This window comes from Parasteatoda tepidariorum, chromosome 3 (assembly GCF_982258835.1).
Source record: "Parasteatoda tepidariorum strain Cologne lab strain chromosome 3, Ptep-v5.0, whole genome shotgun sequence".
In the NCBI taxonomy this organism is placed as follows: domain Eukaryota; kingdom Metazoa; phylum Arthropoda; class Arachnida; order Araneae; family Theridiidae; genus Parasteatoda; species Parasteatoda tepidariorum.
In genome coordinates, this window is record NC_141757.1 from 7,342,812 (window position 1) to 7,351,884 (window position 9,073).

Genomic DNA, 9,073 nt, shown 5'->3' on the forward strand with positions numbered 1-9,073 from the left:
ACTAACACCTACAAAATAACATTCGTCCAATTTTTTTTTTGTCTTTAGTTTATTCCAATATCCTGAGAATTAAAAAAAAAAAATTTTTGCGTATGAAACTTAATCTCACATGCAATATTTATAGAATAAATTGTGTAAAAGTTTAGATCTAATTTTACATTGAAAATATGAAGTTATACTTAGCTCTATTATTAATATTAGAGATAAGATTCTATTACTTAATTCTAAAATTACTATAATAAAATTAAAAAAAAAACTAAATAAAATTGCATTCGAATAGGCAATTCATATTTTTTTATAACCGTTGTTGAACAGCTGACCCAATTACTAGGGTTTACGACTGTTAATGTTCAACTCTGTGGCCTTTTGTAATTTTGAACTCAATCCAGAAGACAAAGGGAACTCCTAGATCAAGTATTGGGAGAAATTTGCCTTCGTGGAAGACTTTTTGATGGAACTAACTCGCATTTGCGTTACGTAGAGAGGATCACGAGAACCTCCCACTGTTAGCCTGACGGCAAGAGGACTCTAACCCATGATCCATCTACCACTGAAGATATTTCAAATCAGCAGTGTATTCGGTGCTGGATTTTTTTTCTTTACCTTGTCGATTTTCGTCATAAATTATGCAAAAGCGTGGTTTTCACATTGTTCTATTTAACTTTTTCACAATTCAACCAGAGCCGTGATGGCTCAGGGCATAGAGCTTTCGCCCTTCATTGAATTGTACCGGGTTCGAATGAATTCGATATGAATTCCACTCCCGGTTCGCTCCGACCACAGTGTTGACATAAAATATCCTCAGTGGTAGACGGATCATTGGATAGAGTCGCTTTGCGACGGGCTAATCGTGGGTGCTTTTCCTCTCCGTGTAGCGCAAATGCGGGTTAGTTCTTCGGGTAATTTCTGTTGATCACAGGGACCAACTAAACATTAACAAATTATTTTTTTTTAAATTTCGCCTTGTGACAGAAAATTTTATTTCTCTTGTTAATTTCATCGTCGTCTTCGCCGCTGGCAAGCTAATGGCTTTCCCGCGCTCTTCTATTTATAGATCAGTACCATAATCCTTGAAGGTTTATTATTATCAGCTATTAATTATATCTGGTTTGGATTACTTCATTTTATGCAAGCTTCGAAATAAATAATAATAAAAGCTTGTGCCTGCACATTTATTTATTTTGAAGAAGAAAAAAAGCTCCCTTTATTTAAAAGAAAGAAATTGATGTTTCAAAGATTTACATGACTATATGTCTCTATAAACTACAAAACACACACCGCCCCCGGGTGGGCTCGGACCACCAACCTGTCGGTTAACCAGTGGCGTAGCGAGAGGGGGGGGGGCATCATGCCCCGGGCGCTACTCACAAAGGGACGCCAAATGGTCCGCAAAACAAAAAATTGCTGGATAATTTTTATTTTCATTATAATTGATTTCCAGAAAATATATTTTAAATTTAGAGCCAGTGTAATATAATTAATGTTAATTCGTAAAAAAAAAGGAACACTAATAGTCTAAATCAAACTGTAATAATATATTCATAATAGAAATGGCACGTCTTTTCTACTGGCAGGGCTGACTCGACCTGTGTCTGTCAGCACTTCCTTATGGCATCTACGCTGTGTGGTTACAATAAATATTTGCAGTGTACAAAGTACAAACATTCTTCCTTTCAGAACACTATTTTTTTTTTATTTCTATAAACGCAATGTAGCTTATGCTTGTAATTTTAAAACAGTAACAACAACACTCTAATGTACTTACATGTACAGTCACGGTCAACTAATCGTCTAATGACAAAATCTTGGTTTTCTCGACGGGACGTTAATGAAGAAGAAGGAACTGAAGTTAACCGATCCTGGTATTATATTCACCAAAAAATAATGCAGCGTACTGCTTTTGTTACTTACTGTTTATTACATCAAATTCCGCTACACAATCATCTTTCGTAACATCTGTTGGTTTTAATAAATGGAAGAAAAGAGATGAATTGATTAGCCATGAAAGAAGTCCAAATCACTTACGGCTTGGAAAGAAACAGAACGAAGATTAATAAGTAGAACGGGAAATGATGTATCATTAGAAGCGAACATTCAGTCCTAGAAAGAACGGTAGCGAAATATATTTAAAAGAATATTAGCTTGCTTGAGGTATTTAATTATACAAAATCTTCCTCTACGGGCCATGTTGAAAAACTAACACTTCAAGATGGTACAAATGTAGGAAACCTATTATCTTTATTTAGATTTGTAGCTCAGTTTGATCCGCTACTAGCAAATCATCTTAAACATGCCACAGGAACTCCAAAAACTATCTCATATTTGTCCCCACAGATTAGATTCAAAATGAATTCATTCATCTTCTGGCATCTACAATTCGAAATCAACTAATAAACGATATCAAAAGAAATAAATATTACGGACTTTTGTTTGATTTAACTCCTGATATCTCTCATCGAGAACAAATGTCCCAAGTCGCTAGGTATGTAGATGTTGATTTTATCCATAAAAAAGTTTCCATCAAAGAATCTTTTTTGGGTATTATTGAAATACACGATAAAGATGCAGCCTCGATCGAAAATACAATTTTAGAAAAATTAAATTCCGATGAAATTTCATTAACAAACTGCAGATTACAATGTTACGATAATGCTGCCGAGATGGCAGGTCACACATCTGGCGTTCAACAATGAATAATGGAAAAATAATCAGTAGGTGTTACTGCAGCTAAACAAGATCCAATCGTTGTGACATGTTTTGGAATAATTGAAAACATATATCTATTTTTCTCGCGTTCAACGTGACGATGGAGCTCCAGAATACAAGCGGTTAGCATTATCGTCGATTGGCTAGAGAATATAGTAGAACTATTAGAAAAATTAGCAGAGGACACTACCACTACAAGTGACACCAGAAGTGAAGTTACAATTCTGTTGCAAAATATACTAACTTTTAGTTTCATAACTTAAGTTCATTTCTGGTGTGAAATCTTAAGGAGGATTTCGCGCGCAGCTCAGATTACAAGATCCTAGAATGAATTTTAGAGAAGCGTTCCATGATCTTGAATCACTGAACTAGCCGAAATTCGAGACAAGCTCTGTGAAGAGGCATTAGAAAAAGCGAAGTCTCTGTGAAAAATGGGATATTGATACAACAATGCGTGTAAGAAAACGCCGCAAAATGCCCGGAGAATTGGCTAGAGATGTTGGTATTTCTGCAGAAAGTGAAATTTCTCGCGTTATGGAAAGCGTGCTTGATCGTCTCCAACAAGAAATATGTACACGATTAAGTGACCTTAATTTCAAATTTGCATTTCTACTAACGTTGAAAATTTATTAAACAAGGGTAATGTTGATAACGACCTTGAAAAAAATTTTAAAAATTTGGGTGAATTTTATGATGCAGATTTCAATGGAATAGAACTCGTCATCGAAATATGTGACTGCAAAATGTTACCTAAAACTCCATTAGAATTTCTTACTTTTATAATCTCGTATGGAGAAGATGATTTTCCAAACCTGAGAGTGGTACTTCAGCAATTCATTCAGCAATTTAAAATTAATTTTGACATATCTACGATCAATCAAGGGCGGCGCCAGTAGGGGGCAATTGCGCCCCTGTCGGGCATTTCCCCATCGGGAAAATTTTAGAGTCTCGTCGGGAAAATAGTCTGGTCACATTTTTTTATTTTTAAGAATTAGTAACAAAAATTAGTAAAATATATTGTAAATTCTATGTAATTGTAATTTTCACTGCACTACTTGTAACTTTGCCCATACATTGTAAAACTAGAGACCGGATGCGATCAGACATGGGTGAAATTGGCGACTTTTCGAAGTCACTTAGAAATCCTTTCCCACAGACCAATCACCGAGAGAATTGAAAATATTGATAAAAATCTAATTTCACAACTGACTACAAAAACTCAAAAATTTATTTTTTATTCAATTACCATGGATGAAAGTACTGATATCAGCGATACTGCACAGTAACTCATATTTGTAAGAGGAATCAACGCCCACTTTGAAATTACAGAAGAACTTGCAGGGCTGCAGTCAATGAAAGGAACAACGACTGGTGCCGATATATTTTGTGAATTTGAAAATTGCATCGATAAACTTCGTTTACCTATTGATAAGTTATGTAATGTAACTACAGATGGTGTTCCTAATATGGTTGGGCTCAATCAAGGATTTGTTGGGAAATTTAATTCTAAGTATCCGGAAAATGATGTTGTTTTTTTGCATTGCCTTATACATCAGGATGCTCTCTGTAAATCGGCTTTAGATATTGACCATATACTTAATATTGTTGTAAAACTAGTAAATATGATTCGTTCCAGAGGATTATTACATCACCAATTTCAACAGTTTTTGGAGTCCGTACATGCTGAGCATTCCGATATCCTGTATTATTCAAAAGTTCGTTGGTTAAATACTGGAAAAGTATTTGAAAGAATTTGGGATTTAAAAGACGATATTGTGAATTTTCTTCTTGATAAAGACATTTATAATCAATTTGACGTCTTAGAAAACGAAACGTGGCTTTCTGATTTCGCTTTTTTCACAGACCTCCTCGTACACATGAATATACTTAATCTCAAATTCCAAGGGAAAAATCAGTTTCTTCACGATATTTGGCAATACCTGAAAAGTTTCAAATTACAGTTATTATTATTTGCTAATCAGATCTCTAAATCGGATTTTTCTCATTTTCCAAGAATACAATCTTTAAAATTCACTATATCAAACAATAAGATTAAAAAATACGAAAGTAATTTGAGAAAACTATCTTCGGAGTTTGAAAGGAGATTTCAGGACTTTAGAAAAATGGAACCAGAGTTTAGTATTTTTGCGACCCCATTCAATGTTAATTACGAAGAAGTTGATGCAAAATTTCAACTTGAGTTAATAGAACTGAACTGTAATACTCTCCTGAAACAAACTTTTCATACAGTACCATTACTAGAATTTCACGAAAATTTAAGTCCAGATAATTTCCCAAATCTAATTACTCATGCAAAGAAAATAATGGCAATGTTCGGCTCATCTTATATATGCGAACAAATCTTTTCAACAATGAAGCTTAGGAAAACTTCTTTAAGAAACAGAATTACAGATGAGCACCTTTCATCAGTTTTAAGAATTTCTGCTTCGCAAATGGAACCGGACTATGATGAAATTTTGAAGAAACAGTCTCAATTTCATTTTTCTCATGCACCATCAACCAGTAATGACACCAGAAAATTAAGTGATAATTACAGTGTTTTCATCATAGGAAAAAAAATGGGTGAGAATTTCTCACCCTTTCTCAAAAACTGGGTGAGATTTCAAAAAGTTAAGTGAGATTTCTAAAAATTAAAAAAACACAAATAGACTTGAAAAAAAAATCATTTCTTTAATTATAATAAATTTTAAACGTCTTCTATTTTTTAAAGCATTGAATATTTTTGCTGCCTCATCATATGATATTTGCTGAATCATCATAGAATATTTTGCCTTTATAAGGTATTTTTCCATCTTACATTGGTGCATAAAAAATTTGAACGTCTTACATGAAGTAACCTTACCTACGGTAAACACGTGGTTGCAGAGAAATGTGTTCTGGAAGGGGTTTCGTGGTTCGGAAGGGTAGTGTTCTGTTGTTCGAAAAGGTTCTGAACAATACTGGTAAATTGGGAAGCTAGATAACGTGGCAGATGTTGAAAATAATGAAAGATCCAGGAAGAAAAGTGAAACGGATTTTATTCTAAATGGCGAAATGCGAAGCTTTTTCAGAAATGCGAGCAATTCGCGAATTTTGAAATTGATTTATAGAATTCGCGAATTTCTCGCGGTAATCATTTTTTAATGCGAGAAACGAAAAAAATATGCGAGATTCTCGCGTTCTCGCGCTGTAGTGAAAACACTGGAGGAACTACACTAAATTCATTTTATATTTTGTGCTTATAATTTTCTTACCTTTTGCTTTTTTACTATTAAAATAATAAGTGTATGTAATAATATATGTTTATAGAACACATAAATTTTTTAACGATTAAGCATTATTCTTTCGCCGTCTACGATTGTCTAGTTATTACAAATGGCCCGTCTTAAAAAAAGTTTCCCCACCACTGGTTTATGGGATCACATAATTGCTTTTTGAAATTTTCAAGTAAAATGAAAGTATAAAAAAAAAAAATTTCCAATTTTTAAAAAAAAATTTTAATACTTTTAAATGAGGAAAATCATTAACTTATTCGGATTCAAGGTTTATATTTTAATGAACGCAATAAATATGCAGTCGGAAAAAAAGAAAAACAGTAACAAATTTTTTTTCATTTATTATTTTTTTTATCATTGTCTTAGTAGTAAAAAGATTGTTGATTGATTCAGAAAAACAATTAAACTGCTCGTATTCAATATCTTTAAATATATATTAATCAACATAAGAATCTCATTGACTTATTTTATGTACAGTGTATGAAATGGAAAAAGGGAACACCTTGATTAACTTTTGATTTAATCATATTTTCAAGTACAAAGAGTCAATGCCATATTTTAAGTTACAAAAATGAACAGAAAAGCACATTCTGTTCAGGATAAACTTACAAGTTTGTCCATAGTTTTAGGTTTTAAATTTTCCTTTAATTTTAACTTCACTCTTCGATTATAGCCTATTATCTCGAGAACTTTTTGAGTGTATTGAAAAATGTTTGCATAAAATTACGAAAAAAATTTTACACAAAAATTTTTAAGCAAAATTAATTTTAAATAATTATTTGTTTATTAATTGTATGTTCTACATATTTTTACATCCTTTTAATTTCAAAATACAAACTTTCAGTGCAATCGATCAATTAGTTTCTGAGTAATCAAATTTTGAAAAAGTCAGTTTGCTTAAAATTTTATTTATCTCGAATTATTCAACCGATTTCATTCAAATTTTGTATTTTACAATTTAAAATTACCTTCCATAAAATTATATAAAAATGTGTATATCTTGCTATTTTATTTTATCCGTCGTTGAATAACCGACCCAATTTTCGGGTTTACGACTACTAATGTTCAACTCCGTAGCCTTGTAATTTTGAACTAATCCAGAAGACAAGGAAACTCCTGGATAAGTACCCCCAGAGGTTTTGATTTGTTATGGGAACATGGAGGACTTTGCGACTCGACACATTTAACGTGCATTAGAGTCGCTATTTACTACACGATGATTTCAAAAATCGGGATTCAGAATTTTTCCAACGCATATTATAAGTAAAAAATATTTTATAGCTATTTAAAACTATATTTTTTGCATGGCATTACCTTTGGAAAAACGAATTTTTGCAATTGTATGAAAATTTTTTCGATTCAATCAAAACGTTCTTGAGATATGACGAGATTGAGATACTATCATAATTATCATTGAGCTATTATTTTGAAGCTATTACTATGCAATTAACAAAAGAGGACAAAATGAAAGACATTTTTATTTATTTATATTTGATATTAATATTGAAAGTGAACATAATTTCACCTTATTTTCCTCTTTCAATCATAATCCTTAAAATTATCAAAGCATATATTTATGGATAGCCACCAGCTAAATTACCTTTCTATATAAAAATGAAAAATTATTTTGCTATTATCAGCAATATTGACTTATACTTCAAATGAATGTACAAAGCGCAGAAAAATAAATGGACCCACCGGAATAAATTTTAATCTTAAGTTCGGTTCTTCTTGTTCTAGAACTCATTTTTAATGGTACGAGAGCGTGACATCAAATCAGAGCCGTTTTTAAGGATGGGCCCAGTGCCTCGAGTTCTGATGGGGCCCCGGAAAGTCTAAAATCTCATTGAATTTTTTTTAATTCTAACTCATGTATTATTTGTAACTCAAGAGGGCCCCCTCTTTTTTTAAGTTTTATTCAGATTATTTTTTTCTTTTTTACATAGTCGGATGCTTTTCAAAATCTAATCGAAATGTTTACAAATATAAAATAATTGTTATTCTTCACTTTTCTAATTAAAAGAGCCAGTGGCGTGCCAGCCGGGGGGGCAATCGCCCCCTCTGAAATTTTAGTGAGGGGGCAAACAATATATTTTGCCCCTCCTGAAATTTAAACATTCGAGAAAATAAAATCAAGTAAAATTCCGAGTAAAAAATAGTCAAAAAGTAAAATTTTAGAAAAAAGTAACTTTTTAGTTGAACTTTGTAGCTATTTTCCAAGTAAAAAACCTAATTTTCCTCTGAAATTAAAGTAAGAGGTTATAATAAATATGAAGGCAAGAAATAAATTTAGGTAAAATTGGTAATTTTAAGAAAAAACAATTTTTTTTTTCAATTTTGAAGCTATTTTTCAAAAAGAATACCTTATTGTCTTCTGAAATTTAATAAAAGGGCCTATATTGCGTTTCGCCCCTTCTGAAATTTAGACATTCACAAAAATAAAGTCAATTTAAATTAGTAAACTTAAAGGAAGAAAAAAACTTTTTTCAACTTTGAAGCGATTTTCTAAGAAAAAAACTTTATTTAATTCTGAAATTTAAATGAGGGGTGAGTAATGTACTTCGCCCCTCTTGAAATTTTGCCATTCGTGATAATAATGTCAAGTTAAATTGATAACTTTAGAATAAAAATAACCATTTCTTTTTCAACTTTAAGGTTATTTTGGAAATCAAAAATTACTTATTTTACTGTGAATTTAAATTGAGGGGGCGAATAACGTGCTTCGCCCTTTCTGAAATTTAGCCATTCTTAAAAACATAGTTAAGTTCAATTCGTAATTTCAGAAGACGAAAAAGAACTTTTTCTCAACTTTGAAGTTTTTATAAAAAAATGTAAGAAAAAAAACACTATTTTCTTTTGAAATTCAATTGAGGGGGCGAATGGTGTGCTTCGCCCCTTCTAAAATTAAGCCATTCGTGAAAATAAAATTAAGTTGGTAATTTAGAAGAAAAAAAAAACTTTAAAAAAAAAATAAAATAACATTTTTTTTGTCTTAAATTTAATTGAAGAGGCGAATAGTGTACTTAGCCCTTTATAAAATTTAGATATTCGTGAGAATGAAGTCAAGTTCAATTGGTAACTTCAGAAAAAAA